The 22,219-nt window shown below is 33.6% G+C and overlaps 1 protein-coding gene and 1 pseudogene across 2 annotated transcripts in view; both read right to left on the bottom strand.

Moving 5' to 3' along the window:
* Positions 1-22,219, bottom strand: part of FUT9 (fucosyltransferase 9) — a 162,721-nt gene that overhangs the window by 114,651 nt on the left and 25,851 nt on the right. The gene's annotated exons all lie outside the window — the stretch shown is intronic.
* LOC126007976 (uncharacterized) lies at positions 17,664-17,811 on the bottom strand (annotated as a pseudogene).

Below are 22,219 nucleotides of genomic sequence, written 5' to 3'. Positions count from 1 at the left end.
TTGTTGTTTTTTGTTTTGTTTTTTTTCGGGCCACACCTGTTTGATGCTAAGGGGTTACTCCTGGCTAAGCGCTCAGAAATTGCCCCTGGCTTGAGGGGAACATATGGGACACCGGGGATCAAACTGTGGTCCTTTCTTGGCTAGCGCTTGCAAGGCAGACACCTCACCTCTAGCACCACCTCGCCAGCCCCAGTTGCACTGTTCTTTCCAACTCTAGCTTTTCTGGCTGTCATTGGTACACAAGATAATAATTCACAACTATTTATCATCATCAATTCATTTTTTGTGACCTAAATTTGTTCTTGATTTATAGATTTACATTTCACTTCTGTTTAAATATCACCTACTTATACCATTAAGAATTTACTAAATTCAATAGGATTATCACTTTTCCTCTTTCTAGACATCCTCCAAGAACAATACAGGCATAAAGTATTTTAAAGACTCTTTTCTGATTTCCATCATTTCTCTTTATATATATTTATTTATATATATTTATATGTTTATTAAATAAATAACTGATATAAGTTATAACAAGAAGTTCACCATACTCCTCTAAATTATAAATTGGTAATATCTTTCTCTCCATTTGTATAGTTGCTTATTGTTTTATGACTTCTGCTTGGATGTGTTAAAATAAGTCCATAGTCACCATTATAATTGTAATATAGATGCTACACTAGAATGGTAGCCTGTTTTGTAATGATTTATGAGTGATTTATTTTAGAATGATTCATACATAGTAAAGAGCAAAATGTAGAAGTAATCACAATATCTGACAGATCCATTATCCTATTTTAAACTATTATTATAATCTTCCTTCTCTGTAGCTTTTTAATTTAAATCATCACCCTATGTTTACTTAGCATATATCCTAATGTGAACCTTCCCCTTTTATTTTTTTTAACCTTCCTCTTTTAGAACTAAGTAAAGGACTTAAAATTTCTAAATTTTCTTAAAATTTCTAAAGTGCAAAACCATAAAAAAATCAAGGAAATTTTTACTTTTGCCCTCCCCCACCAAAAAAAAAATCTAAACAGAAAGGTAACTAAAACAAAATAAAATCAATGAACTTAATTATTTTCTTCCTGAACTAAATAAAGTCATCACTCAAAAATCAAGGTTGTGTTAGCTTTAAATAATGTAGCGGTGACCCGGTCATTTGGCTCCACAAACATCTGGCAAGTGAAATGACAGCACCTAAATCACATATCAGCTAGAATGGGAAAAATAAAACTTTAGGCTAGAACAGTTACTTGATAAATCTATCCTATTTTTCCTCAATGCTTACTTTTGATGAACGGTCAGCTTTGCCATGACTTTGCCTTGACATTTATCTCACAGCTAGTACCCATTATCTTATAGGAACAATCTAATTCTTTTCTTATTTCTCAGCTCATAATTATTGTCACCTCACTATAGAGGCTGAATATTTTAAAATTTGTGGCATATAGGGAAAACTTTCAAATCAAATACTTTAGACATGTTCTCTTACAAAAACTTAAATACTATTAAATTCCAAAGAGAACTCATTGTCTAATTCAGAGATAATGTTTTCACATTAGTATGCTGAACATATTTTAGTGTATAAGGTGGAATAGCTATACTGCTAATTTCTAGAGAACTGAGAAAGTTGCTAGAAATTCATTATAAGTGGCAATCCCCTCAGTAAACATTTCACCATCCCCAAGCATTTTTGTTGTAACTAGAGCAGACTCTCAGAGTACATTAGAACCAGCAAAATTGAAGAGACAATAATCTAGGAGAAAACTGCTTGTTCATATAGCTCATCTTGAAACAATTAAACTGAAGAACTAGACAATGAATTGTACCAATAATGTCTGGACTAGTGATCCATGACCATCCAATTGAATTTCCCTATTTTTTAGATAAGGAAACTAAAACTCTGAACATTTTTACAACTTGCCCAAGGTTATAGATATAAAAAGGAGGAGAAAGTATTCATGTGACAGTAATAAATCTTCCAGAAACACCTAACTCCATATTTTTTACTAATCATTAAATATCACTTGCTTAAACATAAATTTATAGATTCCCTACTGCAGATCTTGGGTAAGTCTACAGAACTCCATATTTCAATACTAGAAAGTTTCTATTACGTAGAAAATCAAAGGTGGGGGCCGGGCGGTGGCGCTCGAGGTAAGGTGCCTGCCTTACCTGCGCTAGCCTAGGAGACGGACCGCGGTTCGATCCCCCGGCATCCCATATGGTCCCCCAAGCCAGGAGCGACTTCTGAGCGCATAGCCAGGAGTAACCCCTGAGCGTCACCGGGTGTGGCCCAAAAACCAAAAAAAAAAAAGAAAATCAAAGGTAACTTATCTAAGAATGTAGTTTTAAAAATTTCATTCTTTATCTCATATCTTCATAAGTATAATCTTTCTCAATAGTGGCATTTTCTTTTTTCTTCTTTTTTTGGGGGGGAGGAACACCTGGTGCCACTCAGAGGTTACTTTTGGCTAGATGCTCAGAAAGCTCTCCTGGCTTGGGGGACCATATGGGACACCAGGGATTGAACTCAGGTTTGTCCTGGGTCAGCCACATTCAAGGAAAATGCCCCACTGCTGTGCTACAACTCTGGCCCCAAGAGAGGCAATTCGTAATAACTAAATATTAGATAATTATTAATATTTAATTTTTATATTTTAATTCAATCAAAAATAATCCTAATAATTAAATTTTAGAAAAATCTAGGGACCACAGAAATAATATAGAAGATGGCTCTCTGCTGTTGCATGAAATTGACTCCAGTTATACCCACCATATGATTTCTTTTTTTCCAATTCCTATGTCTATATTCCATAAGGTCTCCTGAACATTACCAGAAACCATCCCTGAGCAATGAATCAAAAATATCCCCAAATCTCTGCTGGGTATGATCTACCATCCAAACAACAATAATTAAAAAATGGTAAAACTATAAATATATCTAGTATATTTTTAAGAGGAAGAATTATATAACTATACATATGCATATACGAAAAAGATGAGGCTGTTCTGGGAATACCTTACTCAGACACAAGCCAAGAATACCATAAAAAGTAATTCAAATTGATTCAAGACCCAGATTTTTAAATTAATATGCATTTTAATTGTACAGAAATGCATGCTGATATCAAAGAAATTTATTTAAAGTAGTTGTCCTTAGACAACTTCACCCAGAAGAAGTAAATGCCTCTATCAAGAGCTCCTTTTTCTAAAGATGGGTTAGACTTCTCATTTTTTTTATTGCTGTTTTTGTCACACCTTTGCTCAATGTTGCTAATATGGTATGATCAATGTTAAAATGAAATATACCTCACTTTCCAAATGAACCTGTCTTGTGTTCTCTGTAACCTTCACTCAGTACACATTCCCAGAAGACTGTCTCTGCTGCAATATGAAGCTTATATCTTGTTTCCCACGAAGCTATAAATCTATACAAATGCCCTGGCCACAATGATGATATTAATTGTGAAGTATAAAAATATTAATTCTTATGAAAGTAAATACAAAAATGCAAGCACTACCTTCCTTCTTTTTGATTCACTGGTAAATACAAATGCTTACTTTGCATTTTCATCTTTGATACCAGTATTTTTACCTCAAACATTATGTGTACTTCGGCAGTAATTTGCCATTATTTAAAAACAAAGGTAATCCTGAAGATGTCGTGAAGTTTACAAATGTATACATTCAAATAATACTGTTGTTCCATTCTGAGGCTTCTACAGTGTGCTTAGGTGAAAGAATGATCATTTACATTTTTATTTATCTCTGTGGAATTTTTCACACAAATTATTTGCCTGCATGAATGTGCATTCACCTTTTATTATATCTCAATGAAATATTCTGAGCACTTAGTACATTTTCCTTGTGCATTAAGTGTAGCATTGGCTGGCTAAAAGTAAACTTATTTCTCTCTAATTTGTATATCTTCTAAATTCATACCATTGTCCATGTGTAACCTACAATAAAGCATTGCTTTTACTTGTCCTGAACAGCAGAAATCTGTTTACGCTGGAAACTATTTATATTTTAAACTCTAAATAGCAATCATACTTTTAATGCACCACAAGACTACAGATTTGGCATTTATTTGCCTTAAGCAACCTTAAAGCAATAACATCCCTCTAGGAGCATTCCTTAGGTATGGTCTCTTTCCAAGAATCCTACTGTCAGCATTTTTTCAAGGAGATCAGGCTGAATTGCCTAGCATTTGAATTACCCTTGAATTTCCCCAGAGCACTTCTCAATTTTCTTTCTTTCTTTTTTTTTTTTTTGGAGTGAATGGATTATTAATAAAACTTCCTCAAAACAGAAGTTAATGGTGAATCATATAAGGCCAACTGATTTAAATCAATCTCATCCACAGCATTAAAAAAAAAGATGCTTAGTTTTTGTTTTGCTTTAGGGGGCTACACCCAGTTGTATCCAGGATTTCCTTTTTTTTTTTTTTTTTGGAGGGTCACACCAGTGGCACTCAGGAGTTACTCCTGCCTCTGCGCTCAGAAATCGCTCCTGGCAGGCAAGTCAGACTATGGAATCTGAACCAACTTCTGTCCTGTATCAGCTGCTTACAAGGCAAATGCCATACAGTGCTGCTATCTCTCTGGCCCCAGGGCTTACTTTTGACTCTGTTACTCAGAGAGTCATTACTGGTAGACTCAAAAATTATATGTAATGCCTGGGATAGAACAGGGGTCAGCAGCATGCCAGGAAATATCCATTCTGGACACAAAAGATTCTTTAACTGATGGCACTTTGAACAATATCTATTATAATGACCACAGTTATAAGTGAATTTATTAAATTGATTCACTCATTTTTATCAATGATTAAGATCAATTAACTTCTATATATGGAGTTATTAAAGCAGAATAAAATTTCTAGCTACCAAATAATCTTTTTTTTAGCTACCAAATAATCTTAAGTAAATTTCTGTTCACCAAAAGGCTATAGCAATATGATTTCATTGTTTCTTTTTAAAAGTTTGCCAAAAAAGAATTTTCTCAGAGAAATGTTTCTAATTAAAAGGGACACTAAAACATTTTGATTTCCTAACTTTTTAACATAATTTGATCGTCTGCATCCGAACATAAAACATAATGTAAAAATATTAAATCTAGTATTAATATTATCCACCTAATTGACCATATCAATATTAAACACCTTTAGAATGCAGATCACATGATCCAGAGACATAGCTCTATTATTTAAATAAAAATATATCTGAATAAGAATAAGACACTTTAGCAAATCAAAAGTAGAAAAAGTAAAGACAGGAAGAAAACAAAGGTTGACAAGACAATGCAAAATTCTATGGTTATGTGAAAATGACTCTAAGAATTAGATACTTCTCTGGTAAAGCCAGATGAAAAGGAATCCAGAATGTGTAAGAATTTGTAAAACTAGATCTACAATCAACTTGGAATGATAAATATATTTAGAAAAGATTTAATGATTTTTAAGAGGATGATATATGACATGATTATTAAATTTAATAATTTCTAGAGATAAACTCAAAATCAAAATTTTTCATGAGATGATTGAATAACAATAGATGATATATTTTCACTCCTAATAGCAAATATGTTTAAATAATAGAATAATTTATTGAAATGTGTAGAATCTGTTTCAGTATCATAACTCTAAATACACATTTATTATAATTCATTTTAAAAGGAGACATGAAAACTGATATCTTCTCCCATCCTTTTAACTCAATGATAAAGTGAGATTATGAGAAAACATTGTTTAATGTTCATGATAATTAACCATAATTTATACTCAAAATGCTATGCTTATAACATTTTATAATACTTTTGCAATGACAAATCTAAAAAAGCAGCAATAACCACTATTTACCTTAAACTCTCCATTCTAAATTCATCAATAGTGCTTGATTTTAATTTAATATTAAAATTTAGGTGTTTAGGTGCAAGAAATGTTTTCTTACTAAAATACCTTAAGATGCTGAGGGTCTTGAACATACTGAATAACTACTCATAGAAATAGGATAAGAGTTTATATGTCTCATAATTTAAAATAATAATGTTAATTATATTAAGACAGTAGATTCAATATAACCTTTATGTATTTAATGGCTTTACATGTTTTATGTTTAATTAAATGTAAGTCATAATATCATTATTATTATTATTGGAATATTGCTTGGTACTTGAAATTAATTTAACTAGGTGTTTTTATCGTGTGATTTATTCTGGGATTTGACAGTCATTGAATTAAAGAGTTTATTTCCTAGGGAAAGCTCTCCTTAAGTAAGTTTTCATCTATTCAACTTGACGCTAAATAGAGATTTTATTCAGATCAGAGCCATTAGTTGTGTTTAGATAATTGAGTGGAAGAAAGATGAAATTATGCTAGACTCTGCTTTCACAAAATTAAATCTTATATAAAGAAATTAGACTATTGTTACAAGTGAACAACAGATGCACTGTGTTTGAGGGGATTTTGGGGAAAAGGGAAGTCATTTGAGGCACATCTTGCAGTGTACAAGACATACTTCTCACAGCTCCGGGGTTCTTAGGGTACTCAGGGGAAATATGGGATACTGGGTACTAATCTCTGTACTACCTGTCACTGGCCCCTAGTCATAAATTGTTTACACATAATCTACCTTGGCAACTTTAAGAACTATTTTTAGATAGTGCATATGACACACAATCAAAAAAAAAAAACATAGTAACATTTTTTTCCAGGACAGAAGATATTGTGAGACAAGAAAAGCAAATATACAAACTAAAATCAAAGAAAGAATTGGAAATTAATGGTCTTATGAATATTGGTCAGAAATAAACCTTAAAGTGATAAGTGTAAAGCGAAACTTGATTTAAATAGTGTTAAATATAAATTCCAACTCTAAATATTGTTTTGATTTCTTGTCTTGTCTTGTTTTCTGTTATATAATGCTCCTCTATATTGGGCTTATTACTCCTTTCCATCTCTACACAATCAAAGTGAAATTTCCTCCTGAACGTAAGGACATTTGCCTGCTAGTATTTGCAAATGCAGACCTAACATTTTCTGACATCCAGTAGATGATCACCAGCTCAGGTTAGAAAAATCTGCCGGAGAAACTATTGAGATATTTCGAGTAAATTACCAGAATATGATCCTATTAAATATATATTATATTATATATTCAGCAGAAAACACATTCAAAATCCCCTTCAGTTAGATAAATGTTCTTTCTACATTTTTGCACTTTAGTTCTACTTCTATTATTTCTGTTGATAATTGTTTTATGTAAAAACTTCTCAAATAGCAATGATTTCTAAGCCTTTATTTAAAGCACTGTGATTTACAAAGGTATTCATAGTTAAGTTTCTTGGTAGATTTTTTTTTGTTGTTGTGGTTGTTGTTTGTTTGTTTTTAGTTTAAGGGCCATATTCAGCAATCCTAGGAGATTATTCCTGGCTCTGAGCTCAGACATCGCTCCCTGGCAGGCTCAGGGGGCCATATGGAATTCTGGGAATCGATCTCGGGTCTGTCCCAGGTCAGCCATGTTCGGGGAAATGCTCTTCACTGTGCTATCTCTCTGGCCCCATAGTTAAGTTTAGACAACGTTTCAGCATCAGTCACAACACCAGTATCAGCCTCCCCCACCAATGTTCCTTGAGTCTATCCCAAGACAAGTAGCAAGATAATAAAATATAATACTGTGTTTTTCTCTCAAAGTGATAAAATACATACATCTATTTTTCAGGAATCCATCTATTCCTACAGTTATAATATTTCACTTATAAAATTTATTTAGATATGATTACTCAATATGCTAGAGAGAATTTTTATAATCGATTTTACTAGTTGTTTTGTGTTCAAAGTTAATTTGCATGTATATAAAATTCTACTAAATAAAAACTATTAAAGACAAAAATATTATCACCATGATCCTGACAAAGCATTCAAAACAGAATAACAAGGATAAAATAAATTCAGTTTATTTATTTTTCTCTTAAGTAACAATATTGTGAAGCTAAACACTAAACACACAGTGCCAATGGGTGCTACTGCATGGTCTCACCATATTAAGCATTTATAAATTCATTTGTACTTCAAATATTGACTTTTATTTTTATACATGGAATAATTATACACTTTTCTTTTATTCATTTAAAAAGTTTTGTGCATTATGTCTTCAAAGAGATTTTCAAAGTGTTCAATTACTTCTTCTAACCATGGCCTTTTCTACTTCTTGGACAAAGGCCAGGTTCCCTGTCTTTGCACTTTTACTCTCTCTTCATCCACTTGTTTCTGAGGCTCTGAAAGGAGTTTTTCTTTCATGACAGCCTCAACAGTGAGGATTCCTTTCTAGCTTTAGAAAAATTCAAGCTCAAAAAAAAAAATTAATGAAACTGGAATCTTTATAATGCCATAGCTTTTGCTGTGTGAGGACTCAAGCCCACTAGACAATGAATGTTTGTCTAAAGAAACTATTCACAAAAGGTCCTGCCTTCTGGGGAATGGGAAAAGTTTTTACCTACTGACAAATAGGAGGGACATGATAGGATAGAACTGAGACTGATGCTTTTGACACATTGGCAGTGCTCAAACCAAGAGATGAGTTACAGCCCCTGTTACAGTCCCATAATGACAAGAACACTGAAGAATATCAAACCAGATGAAGCAGCGGTTCTGGTGAATTCATTTTAAATGTCTTTAATTCACAGATTTTAAGAATGTTTGTAGAAGTTGGAAGCTTATCCACATGTGTGAATTAAAACTTGAAGATGGAACTCTAGTGAGAAACTGAGAGACAAAAAGAATGCAGCTTGTGAAAATTGTCTAGAATATATAAATAGCTTTAGCAGTTATTTCAAATTTTATTTTTATGTTATATCAGTGAGGTCTCAAGACTTCAGAAGACTTCTAAAAGTATGACCCTTGTAAATGTGTCAAATGCAGCTACAATTTTTAAGTGTATGAAACAATTATAAAGGAAGAAAAATATTGTATTTTACTTTTCTTATTAAGGATTGAATTATAGTTAGTGTTTTTGTTTTGTTCTGCTATTTTTTTTTTGGTTTTGGGGGTCACAAAGCAGCAGTCAGGGTTTACTCCTGGCAAGCTCAGGGAACAATATGGGATGCCGTACATAGAACCGTGTGAAAGGCAAATGCCCAACTTGTAGTGCTATAGCTCTGGCCCTGATAGCTAGTGTTTTAAATAATAAATTATTTCTTAATAATTTTTATTCTAACAGTGTAACATTAAGGGGAATTGTATTGAACAAGTAGAAATGGATAGGGTGCATTTACTTTCTGGGTTATATGTTGTAGGGAAGAAAAACTTTTTTCTTCTATGTTCTTCTGATTGTCTAATATATCACTGTTAATTACATGTTTCCTTATCTTTTATCTTAAAATATTAAATTTTAAAATCTTAAGTCCTAAAATCTCATAGTATCACATACGAAGAATTTCAGTAGTAGCTAGAGACCTAAAGATATAATCACAAAGAATTGGTGACCATCCTTAAAGACAAAATGTTTTATCATATACAAAACTAGGATAGAAGTGGATTGGAGTTAATGAAGAGACATGAACCTCAGATGCCTTCTGGTGCAGTTCCGTCCATTCTTACTTGTCTCTTCATGGGATTCCCAGATCACTTGGCCTAGTATCATCAGGAAAGGCACCCTGTTAAATGAGTACCACTGGTGATGACTATTTAATATACATATATGTATAAGAAATAGACAATTCTTCTAAAGGAACTTAGTCTCTATTAAACTACCTGAAGCAAACTACAAGAGGTATCCCTTGTGACAGTGAGACGGAGTGAGGTAGACAGTGAGAGGAGAGGCCTAATCAGAGTGAGAGGAAGATTTCACACTATGTCCCAGTCCTTGACTAGTCATAACTGAATATTCATTTCCCTACCTGCAGGAACATTACAACTATATGTCTGATGCCTGCCATCCCTAAATCTTTTCTGCCTCAAGTCTCACCTAAATCTAAAAATATTTGTTAGTTTCATGGTAATTGTGTATATCTCAGTTATTGAGGCTCTTAGGTAAATCCAGTTCCTAATAGTGTCTAGTATAATATAAAATATGAAGTAAAGAATCAAAAGAATTGGATGGTTGTACATATTCAAAAACTGTTTCAGAAACAAGAATACAGTCTGCATATAGAGTAAAAAAATTAATGCAAAACTGGCACAACACTTAATAGCTTTGCTGTATTATTATTATTATTATTATTATTTTTATTTTGATATCACTTCTCTCAAAGCCTATTTTCTTTATTACATGCTTAACTGCTTCTAGTTACTGAGTCTCTGCTGATAATTCTTCCATTTACATTGTTGCAGCAAGATTGACCTTTATACAGTTTTGCTTCCGTGGTTAGGATGGCCAGTCAACAATTTGGACTAATCTTACTCAGCTGACAGATAAAACCTAACTCCTTAAGTCCTGATCTTCATTCTCCAGATTCTGACACATCACAACCCTTTCATGCACTCTTTTTATGCCATGCAATTCAAACTGTCTTCCTTCGCCAGTGGAGACAATATAAATTTTGGTGCTTACAAGAGCCACCCTCTGAGTGGGAGAAACTATTCACCCAATACCCATCAGATAAGGGGCTAATCTCCAAAATATACAAGGCACTGACAGAACTTTACAAGAAAAAAACATCTAATCCCATCAAAAAATGGGGAGAAAAATGAACAGACACTTTGACAAAGAAGAAATACAAATGGCCAAAAGACACATGAAAAAATGCTCCACATCACTAATCATCAGGGAGATGAAAATCAAAACAATGATGAGATACCACCTCACACCACAGAGAATGGCACACATCACAAAGAATGAGAATAAACAGTGTTGGCGGGGATGTGGAGAGAAAGGAACTCTTATCCACTGCTGGTGGGAATGCCATCTAGTTCAACCTTTATGGAAAGTGATATGGAGATTCCTCCAAAAACTGGAAATCGAGCTCCCATACGATCCAGCTATACCACTCCTAGGAATATACCCTAGGAACACAAAAATACAATACAAAAACCCCTTCCTTACACCTATATTCATTGCAGCACTATTTACCATAGCAAGACTCTGGAAACAACCAAGATGCCCTTCAACAGACGAATGGCTAAAGAAACGGTGGTACATATACACAATGGAATATTATGCAGCTGTCAGGAGAGATGAAGTCATGAAATTTTTCCTATACATGAATGTACATGGAATCTATTATGCTGAGTGAAATAAGTCAGAGAGAGAGAGAAAGAAAAACGCAGAATGGTCTCACTCATCTATGGGTTTTAAGAAAAATGAAAGACATTCTTGCAATAATAATTTTCAGACAGAAAAGAGAAAAGAGCTGGAAGTTCCAGCTCACCTCAGGAAGCTCACCACAAAGAGTGATGAGTTTAGTTAGAGAAATAACTACATTTTGAACTGTCCTAATAATGAGAATGTATGAGGGAAATGGAAAGCCTGTTTAGAGTACAGGCAGGGGTCGGGTGGGGAGGAGGGAGATTTGGGACACTGGTGATGGGAATGTTGCACTGGTGATGGGTGGTGTTCTTTACATGACTGAAACCCAAACACAATCATGTTTAATCAAGGTGTTTAAATAAAATATAAAAAAATAAAAAATAAATTTTGGTGCTAAAAAATGAGATTCTAGCTCAGCTTACATTAGGAAAAGGAAACAAATTTGTTAAATATCAATTTTAATTTGTTAAAATATTTTAAAAAATAAAAAATAAAAAAATGAAATAACTGATCAATTGTCTAGTTACATAAGCCAAGTTTTCTTTTATTAATATATATTATCATTAATACATTTAAATAGACATCCTGTGACAATCCAAATGTTAAGCAATATGACTATGTTAAGTTTGATCCAAAACACAGTTTGAAAATAAGATTGGGCCCGGAGAGACAGCACAGAGGTGTTTGCCTTGCAAGCAGCCGATCCAGGACCAAAGGTGGTTGGTTCGAATCCCGGTGTCCCATATGGTCCTCAGTGCCTGCCAGGAGCTTTTTCTGAGCAGAAAAAGTAACCCCTGAGCACTGCCGGGTGTGACCCAAAAACCAAAAAAAAAAAAAAAAAGAAAATAAGATTTGTTCACCTTGTTATTATTTCTCTATTTTTTGTTTTTTTTTTAGGCTACACCCGGTGATGCTCAGGGGTTACTCCTGGCTAAGCACTCAGAAATCGTTACTGGCTTGGGAGAACCATATGGGACACTGAAAGATGGAACCATGGTCTGTCCCACGTTAGCATGTGCAAAACAGACACCCTACCCGCTTATGCCACTGCTCCAGTCCTATTTCTCTATTTTTATTTCATTTTTCAGACATGATTGATATTTTTAAGACAAATAGATTTGGGAAATATCTTTTTTTAAAATCTAAATGGTTTTACATCAGATGGACACATTAAATATGAACTATCTCAACTTTGCCAATAATAAGCTTGTCATTAATTTTTTATCTAGAACAGGACAATAGATAAAATCTATATGGAAAACCATTTTATATAAATAGGCTCATATATATACATATATATTTATCTACTGAGAAACTACAAATAAGATTACATTCTATTTTGAATTTAAACAAGACCTATACAGCTTACACATAGCTTACAAATCACATATTCTCCATAGGATAATAGTAAAATAGGAGTAAGAGAGAATACTTTGCCCTATTGTTTTTTAATGCCTTTTAAATAGATCACTGGCAGCTGATGGAAACAGATTGAACATATTTTTTTTCTTTGGTGGGGGGGGCATCTGGCTGTGCTCAATGTTTACTCCTGGCTCTGCACTCAGAAATCACTCCTGGATGGATATATTTTCTCTCAAGCTACTATTCTGGAAAAAAACAATATCCTATAAATACAAAACCTATTTTTAATGTATTTGAATACCTTTTAGTCAAAACAGTTATAGAGTCATCCATTCCTTATAGTTTTTAAAATTATTTTTTTTTCATATTAACCTTATATGTTAGTTGCTTATTAACAAGGAAAGAGAACTCAGTTTGCACTAAGCCTCCCAAACCAGAAATTCTAGAAGCAGAAGGCTAAAATGCACTCAGTTTCCTAATATTACTCATGTCTTAGATATCAAGATAGCAGTGAATTCATCTGACTCAAGGCAATAGAGAAACTCTTCTGCAACCTTTACTCTGAAAATATTTATTCCTCTTCTGACCTGATTTGTTACTAAGAAATTAAATAGAAACCCACTCCTTCTGAAAGACTTTTATGAGTATATGTATAGATTTATCTTCTAGGAGGATGTCCATGGTTATATTAAATATTTTACTTTCAACCCAGGTCATGTGGAAAAAGCCAGATTACTCTTCCTGCTCAGAGTAGCAAAATTCATAGTGAAGTTTCAGGGCAGGTTGGATATTTCAAAAGTCTGTATAAACTTAATCCTATCTGGAAGTTTCTAATACTCCAATCATATTGTAACAAAATATTGTCTAATTTTGACAGGCAGTTTACACTAATAATATCATATAATCTGTTGTCATAATCACTTCACCCACTCTGAGAATAATTCTTCTATTTGGGGATCTTGGGATGGGCCACATACAATGGTGCCAGGAACTACTCCAGTCATATGCTTGGAAGTTCTTCTGGTGGTGTTCAGGGGATCATGCAGTACAGTGAATTAAACCAACATTGACTGCATGCAAGGAAAGTGACATATCACTATAATATCTCCCACAACTTCAGAGAGAATAATTATTAGATTATATTTCTGAGACCAGAGTGACAACAGCAAGTAGGGCACTTGCCTTACATGTAGCCAATCCAAGTTTGATCCCTGGCATCACATGTGTTCTCTGTTACCACCAGGGGGTGATCTTTGAGCACAAGCCAAGAATAATACTTGAACACTGTCAGTGTAGCTCATAAACCATAAAAAAGAACAAAAAAATAACCTGTACTTCTGTCATTTTGTAGTTACCATTAGGTACATGTAATTATATTTATATATACATATATACACACATATAGTATGCCTTGTGACATTTTTGGAAAGAATATTACAATCTTGGATTATACTTAATATAATAATTTATTAAGTTTACACATCTCTGATTTATTGCTTGCTTAGTTTTATCCAGATAAAAGAAAGTTGAAGTGCTCATCCTTAAATTCTGTCTGCTGAATCTGCTCTCCTTTTCCCTTATATATATCATGTTATTAAACATAATTTGTATTAGCAGTTTCTCCTACAATTTTGATTAATATGCTTTTCCTTAATATACTAATTTAGATGAGAAAACACTTAGAATATCTACTCCATCTTACTTGCATGAATATGCTCACATTCATGTTTTTTTGTTCCTTCACTATTTCATTAATGTACTGATTTAATAAACCTTATCTCTCTAATCAAAGTATAAAAACAAGTTAATATCATTAAATCCCGAGTTAGCAACAAAATTGTGACAAGTATAGCTTTAACAAATTATGTGAACCAGACTTGTAATTTAGTAATACAAATTTATGTAATTTAGATTTTAAGATGCTTAATTATATGTTCTTGAATTGTAGCCACTTAAATTAGGTATAGATTCCTTATAGACCTTGATAACTATAAATTCCCTCTTAGGGGCACTTCTATCTGCATACTCAGGTCATTTGGCATATTCTTTCTTGAGAATAATGAAATACTAACACCTGCAAGTGGATGCTTGAAGTTTCCTAAATTTATAGATAGGAGCAAAATACTAGACAGTATTTGCCTTTACATTTTGTAGAGTTTTACTCTTTGAAGTATTTGCCTTACATTTTGTAGAGTTTTACTCTTTGAAGAACAATTCTTCGATTTCTAATCTTCAAATTTTTATTTTAACTCTAATTTTAGATAATTGCTATGTTCATTAAAATCTGAGAGCTAAACTTTTAGCTTTTATTAAAAGGCTGATAATTTGATTATTTGATGCATTCTAAGTGTTTTTCTTTCTTTGGGTTCATTTTTTTCTCCAAGTTAGACAAAAGTAGAGAAAGAGCATTTTAATCTAGGATTTAGGTTCCTGAGTGAACTAAGGTAGTTTCAGTTCACTATTTTCTGTTCAGAAAGAAACTTACCATATTTATTTCTTTGCATTCTGTTATGCTTGTGCTGATAATGGTTGTGATTAAGTACACTGGCTTTATCCAGAAGCTATCACCACCAATGATTCGAGACCACTAATAAAATGGAAAATTCAAAAAGTTAACTTGGCCATATAAATATATTTCTAAATATAGTCATTTATGCCATGCAGCATTTATGCCTAATAGCTATGAAGTTCAAAAGTGATTGAGCAATTTATAAACAATATTCAAATTAAGATTTCTGTAGATTTTTTTAAATCATAGCATTTCATTGATTCATTTATATTATTTTGATTTTCTTAGAGAATAAAAATCTGATCAGAACCTTTTCCATTTAGGGTTAATATTAGTTCAAAATGTTTTATATAAATTGTTTTAATAGTATAAATAAATTTAAAATATAAATTTAAAGCCTTTAATATTGTCTGTAAATAAGCTTTAACCAAGGTATTTTTTCTTTTAAAAATTAAGGTAAATTTTTCTTTTAATTTCTCTTGTATATATATCACATTAGTCTGCAAAGCTATGAAATCTTATTTAAGATATTAAATGTATTTCAGTTATTAAAGTCTTCTTATATATTCCAGTTATGATAGAGTTTAGGTATTGAGTTAAAGAAACCAAGAAAAAAGTAAATTTTTATTTATTTAAATTTAAAGGTTTTAAGATAAAAGGCAAATTATTGTATGAATATTCATGCAGAAATGCAGACATTAACATAACCAAGAATAGAAATAGAGGAAAGTGTTCTTGCATGTTGAAACCACTCAATAATCATTTTCTATAATATATTTTCTCTTTGCCTTCTTTTTTCGTTCTCCTTACTCATACCACTACCTATAATGGCAAAGACTATTTTATATTTCAGAAGTTAATTGCATCAGTTATTTTTAATAAAGTTTTATATGACCTTATATAAATTAAGTAAGTTGATAGTTAATTGTAGTTCTGTGATCAGAGCTTTAAGAAAACTGCTCTTAGCCCGGGGGGGGGGGGTGGTAAAAGAGGGGCAATGTGGAATGCAGGCTGGGAACAGGGGTGGAGGGAGGACAACATTAGTGGTGGAAATGCCCCTGATTCAATGTCACTATGTACCTGAAATACTACTGTGAATGATTTGTAATCCACTTTGGTCAAAATAAAAATTATTAATATAAAAAAACAACAACAAAGGAAACTGCTCTTTTGCCCCATCTTCATAACTGTTCCTTTGATCTAATCTTATCTTCCTTAGTACCAGTTTCTAGTACTTTATTCATACTTCTTTATGAGAATAATAATGCAATTGCTTTCAAAATTGTTCTTACAAACTTGAAAGTTGAATAACTATGAAAAGGATCCAATTATTCTTTCATCATCAACTACGAGTTTTGGTAATTTTCTTTTCATTTAATTATATAAACCTTCTAGGTGCAAAATGACAAGATTTGCATCCAGGAAAGCAAAGTAAAAAAAGATGATGGTTTTCTATCAGAGAATAAAATTACTCCTGTGAGAGGTGATACATAACAAGCTGGTTTGTTCTACTGGTTTTCAAGTTATTCATGTTACATTTCATTTGATAATTTAAAGTATTTTTATCTTGCATCTATTAAACTTTCACCCACTATTTTAATAATGTTTGCTGATTAAATACAGCAATTTAAGTAAATATGAGAAAACATCTGATTCCTTAATCTGCTTGAATCATACTTTGCAACCATTTAGATATTGACTCATTATTTGTTTTTCCTAGCTTGTTGGCACTGCAGATTATATTTCATTTTAGATATCATGTTTTAAGCAACTTTGGAATTATAAATGTAAATAAGACTTTATAGTATCTATTTCTAATGTCACATTTAATAACCTTTTAATAATATTTACAATGATAATATATTTTTCTACTAAGGGTTATAATGGTGATTTATACCTATCTACTCGGGAGAGGATCAAAAGATCCTAGGGGCCGGGAAGGTGGTGCTAGAGGTAAGGTGTCTGCCTTGCAAGTGCTATCATAAGAGGGACCACGGTTCGATCCCCTGGTGTCCCATATGGTCCCCCCAAGCCAGGGGCGATTTCTGAGTGCATAGCCAGGAATAATCCTGAGCATCAAACGGGTGTGCTCTCCCCCCCCCCAAAAAAAAAGAGGCAAGATCCTCTGTTAAACCTGTCGTGTTTTGACTGCCAAACTGATATGTAGAAAAGGGGGCTAAATGGCAGAAAAACTCCAAAAAAAATTTAAGACCTAAAGTTGAAATGAGAAAAAAACTAGAATATTATTACAAATGAAAATCAGATTTACTTTGCTCATTTACATCTATGGGGGACTAACTTTCTGCCATTTTTTGTTTTATGGTATTTCCTCCTATGTTAAATGTTGGTTTCTTGAATAAAAATTTAGGGACTTTCTTGCTCTTTCAGGCCCATGTTCTCTCATCAACACATATTTTTTTATTTCTCGCCAAAACTTGATTGATCCACACTAAAGAAAACTGAGTTTTATTTGGACATGTATTCCTTTCTTTCTAATCACTCTTTCAAAATAAATCTGTTTCTTTTTTTATTTATTTAATTAAAGTTCCCCACTACCACAAATTATACAGTCGAGTTTCCCCCATTTAGGAAAATCTTAGGGGTCAGCACACCCCGGAGTGCAATGGGTGAGCCTCACCCTGGGGAAACCACCTTCGTGATCATGGTATCTCCCCTGCCAGATAAGTATAATAAATGTCTTTCAATAATAAATATCTTCCTTCACATTCAAGAAAATTATGAAATGACACTTCCTGAATTTAGGATAATGTATATATGTTTCTATATATTATAGTTGTGTGGAACTATGCAGAGAAAGGGATCACTGCATTTGCATGAGTAGATCTGTAGGTGTATATCCTGGAGTTTTGTGTTCTGCGCACATCACATAATATATAAACATATATGTTTTTAGGGCCTATATATATTTGAGTATATATTTATGTATCTTTTGGTATGTCAGAAGAACAGAGAAAGTCAGAGCTTCTTACATATTATTTGACTGAAAGCTGAACTTTCCTATATATCTCTGACAATTTATATCAAGTCTGTATCAATACATATTTTGTGTGCTTACATTACTTTCAAGAATGAAGTTGACTTTAGTTTTCCAGAGAGTTAGCTTATGTCAAGGGTGGGTAATCAATTGTTTATATTTTCCTTTCTTTTCATTTTTTTCTATGGTTTTTTGGGCCACACCTTCCAGTGTTCAGGGGTTACTCCTGGCTGTGCTCAGAAATAGCTCATGGCTGGCTCGGGGGACCATATGGGATGCTGGGGATTGAACCAGGCTCACTTCCGGATCAGCTGCACACAAAGCAAATGTCCTACCACTGTGTTATCACTCTGGCTCCAATATATGTTTTCATTAGGCAGTTATTTCAATTGAATGAGGTGTTATTTTACTTTATAAGCATTTATGTTTCTGTTCGGGAATCACTCCTGGCGGTCTCGGGGTACCATCTGGAATGCCTGAGATCAAACTCAAGCTGTCCATGTACACAGCAAACACCCTACTCACTGTATCCAGCTCCCTTTAAAAATTTTTTTATATGATCTATAGTTTACCATATGCCATTTAGTGGTGGATATGTTTCACAAACCAAGAAAATGACTGATTTCATATAAGTTTGCTACAGTTTAGTAGCTTTAATCAATGATCAAAATCCTCTGCATTTAGAGTTGAGGTCAACAAATATAAAAATTTTACAAGTACTTTTACTTTCTTAACATTCAAATATTCAAATTCTTAGAAAAGAGCTCAAGAATGATTATGGAATTATTCTTTTTACCTTCTTTTTTTTTTTTTTGTGGTTTTTGGGTCACACCCAGCAGTGCTCAGGGGTTATTCCTGGCTCCATGCTCAGAAATTGCTCCTGGCAGGCACCGGGGACCATATGGGACTCCGGGATTCGAACTGATGACCTTTTGCATGAAAGGCAAGCGCTTTACCTCCATGCTATCTCTCCGGCCCTCTTTTTACCTTCTTAAGGTGAAAAATTAATTATGAAGAATTTCAATTCACACTTTAGAGAAGTGAAAAACATGTGTAATTGTTCTTAATAAGTTGGATTCTTTTCCTGGTTAGCAGCCTAGAAAATTCTCTCTGGGAATTGTCACAGCACATTGAACAAGATGCAAATCTGTCCTGAAGTTTTCTTACAATTGCTGTAATAATATAAACTGTTCATCTACTCCTCAGGTTGCCATTAGGGATAAAAGTGTATTATCTCAGTAGGATGCTGTTATCTCTCTAGTTACACAGTCTGCCTGCAAAGAAGGCCCAGCTTAAATCAGGAAGCTAAAATGTAAGGCCATACAGACATGAAGATAATGATGAAACGTGACTCCCAGATTTCAGAATCAGATTAAAAACAGAACCTCAACACACAGAAAAGGGTAAATTTTGCTGTCAAATTTATGCAGGCAATTAAAGCAAATCACTCCTCTGACACTTATTTTTAATATTGAATATGCCATCTATTTGTACAATATCACAAAATATAAAAATATATATAAACATATATATACATACAACTTAATAAAGAAACCAGATATGTATGAATATTTAACATACAATTTGCAAACATATTTGACTGATTTAATTTTATTTCCTTCCATTCCACTATGGCCTTTCTTTCTGATTGTTTCTATGTCCAAATTAAGTAGTCACATTCAATTGAGCAAAATCAATCAAACTGAGTTGACCGTATAAAAATTTATAATAAATGTATCTTTCTATTAATTCAATTATATAAAAATGAAGATTATGTTAAAAAGAGCTGCTAGTTTAATATAATCAATGACAAAATTAGCCTAATTTCTCTAAAAGTATTTAATATAAGAGATCCTTAAAGGCTGTGATATCTTTTTGAGCACATATCTTGCTTGCTTATATTTATATCTCTTTTCTCGGAACTTCTTCCATACTGGAGTTCACTTTTTCTCTTGAGCATGTATTTTCTTTTCTGTTTCATCAAATGAAAACTTCCTTGCTTCACTAAAATAATGAATATAAGAATTATTCATACTAATCATCATTATAAAAGAACACTGTTAAAAAGTGATAAAATGGGGCCGGAGAGATAGCATGGAGGTAAGGCATTTGCCTTTCATGCAGGAGGTCAATGGTTCGAATCCCGGCACCCCATATGGTCCCCCGTGCCTGCCAGGAGCAATTTCTGAGCCTGGAGCCAGGAATAACCCCTGAGCACTGCTGGGTGTGACCCAAAAACCACACACACACACACACAAAAAGTGATAAAATGTATTCATCATGACATCCTTTAACTTCAGTAATAGGTAAAAAGGAAGTTGGACAAAGGGTTACATATAATTTTTAAATATCCCATAAATGAGTGATTACTCTATGTCTATCCCTCTCTCCCTAACTCCATTTATCCAGCCTAATACTCCCATATTCATCCATGTAAAAGAAAATTTCGTGACTTCATTTTTCCTAACAGCTAAGTAAAATTCCATTGTATATATGCACTAGTTTCTTTTGTCACGTATTTGTTCTTGAACACTTGGGTTGTTTACAGACTCTGGCTATGGTGACTAATGCTGTGATGAAAGTAAGAATGCAGAGGGCTTTTCTGCATTTTCATCATTATATATAAGATAAAGCACAGATCCTTTCCAAACTCACTTAATCACTTAAGGGACATTTTCAAATTTTTAAATTCTAAGCATAGAAACTTTTTTCTGAAACTAAATACTGATTATTTTTTAAATATCATTTAAATGTATAGTGCTGACTCTATATAAATGTTTTGGGTTTTTTCTCCCCAAGGTGCTTCTAATTTGTGCTCAAGGGCCATTGATGGTAAAAGTAATACAAACAGGCCACCTTTATTGCTAGGGTCCAAGAATGTAATGTTGTTATGTAACTGTGCTACTACCAGGGGACTGCAAGCTGGCAGCCACCAAGGTCATCATTGTGGTAGTGAACAGGGGCTTTAAAAAAGCATACCCACGGGCCCGGAGAGATAGCACAGAGGCATTTGCCTTGCAAGCAGCCGATCCTGGACCAAAGGTGGTTGATTCGAATCCCGGTATCCCATATGGTCCCCCGTGCCTGCCTGGAGCTATTTCTGAGCAGATAGCCAGAAGTAACCCCTGAGCACTGCCGGGTGTGGCCCAAAAACCAAAAACCAAAAACCAAAAAAAAAAAAAAAAAAAAAAGCATACCCACGGGTCGAGTCGGAAAGGTGGCGCAGCAGTAAGGCATTTGCCTTGCACAGAGCTGACCTAGGATTGATCGCAGTTCCATCCCTCAGTGTCCCATATGGTTCCCCAAGCCAGGTGCGATTTCTGAGCACATAGCCAAGAGTAATCCCTGTGGGTCACCGGGTATGGCCCCAAAACAAACAAACAAACAAACAAACAAACAAACAAACCATACCCATTGATGCTTTGGAAAACATTTGATGTGGTTTTAGAAACCCAGTCTAACACATGAGTGCCAGAACAACTATCCTATCTTCCCAAACTGATGCTTAACTTTATTAGTATGCCTATTTTTTTTTATTTCTTTTTGGGTTTTTTGGCCACAGTGGTGATGCGCAGGGGTCCTGGCTATGTGCTCAGAAATCGATCCTGACTTGGTGGACCATATGGGATGCTAGAGGATCAAAGCGTGGTCCGTCCTATGCTAGCATGGGCAAGAAAGAGGCCTTACTGTTTGCGCCACCACTTCGGCCCAGTATGCCTATTTTAATTGGACATGTAAAACTATAATTATTTCACATTGGTTCATATGCATATCTCTTAATTATTGTTAGATAAAATAACTGTGTGAAAGTACTAACTGCTTATTACACAATGTTTCCCGTTTGGTGTGATTGTGAATCTACATGTGAGTTAATAGATTTTTATTTAGACACATGCTTATTTTACTTTTTATAAATTATGTTGCTAGGTTATATGATAATATAATTTTTAACTTTATAGGGAACTATCCAGTTTCTATTATTTGGTTTGTTTTGCTTAGGTTTTGGTTTTTGAACCATACTCATCTATGCTCAAGGATCACTTCTAGTAGTCTCAGGGACTATGTGATGTCTGGCAATAAATTTAGGTCAAATGTATTCAAA

Source organism: Suncus etruscus, chromosome 4, assembly GCF_024139225.1.
Source record: "Suncus etruscus isolate mSunEtr1 chromosome 4, mSunEtr1.pri.cur, whole genome shotgun sequence".
NCBI classification, from domain to species: Eukaryota; Metazoa; Chordata; class Mammalia; order Eulipotyphla; family Soricidae; genus Suncus; species Suncus etruscus.
This window is presented reverse-complemented; position numbering and strand designations above follow the sequence as displayed.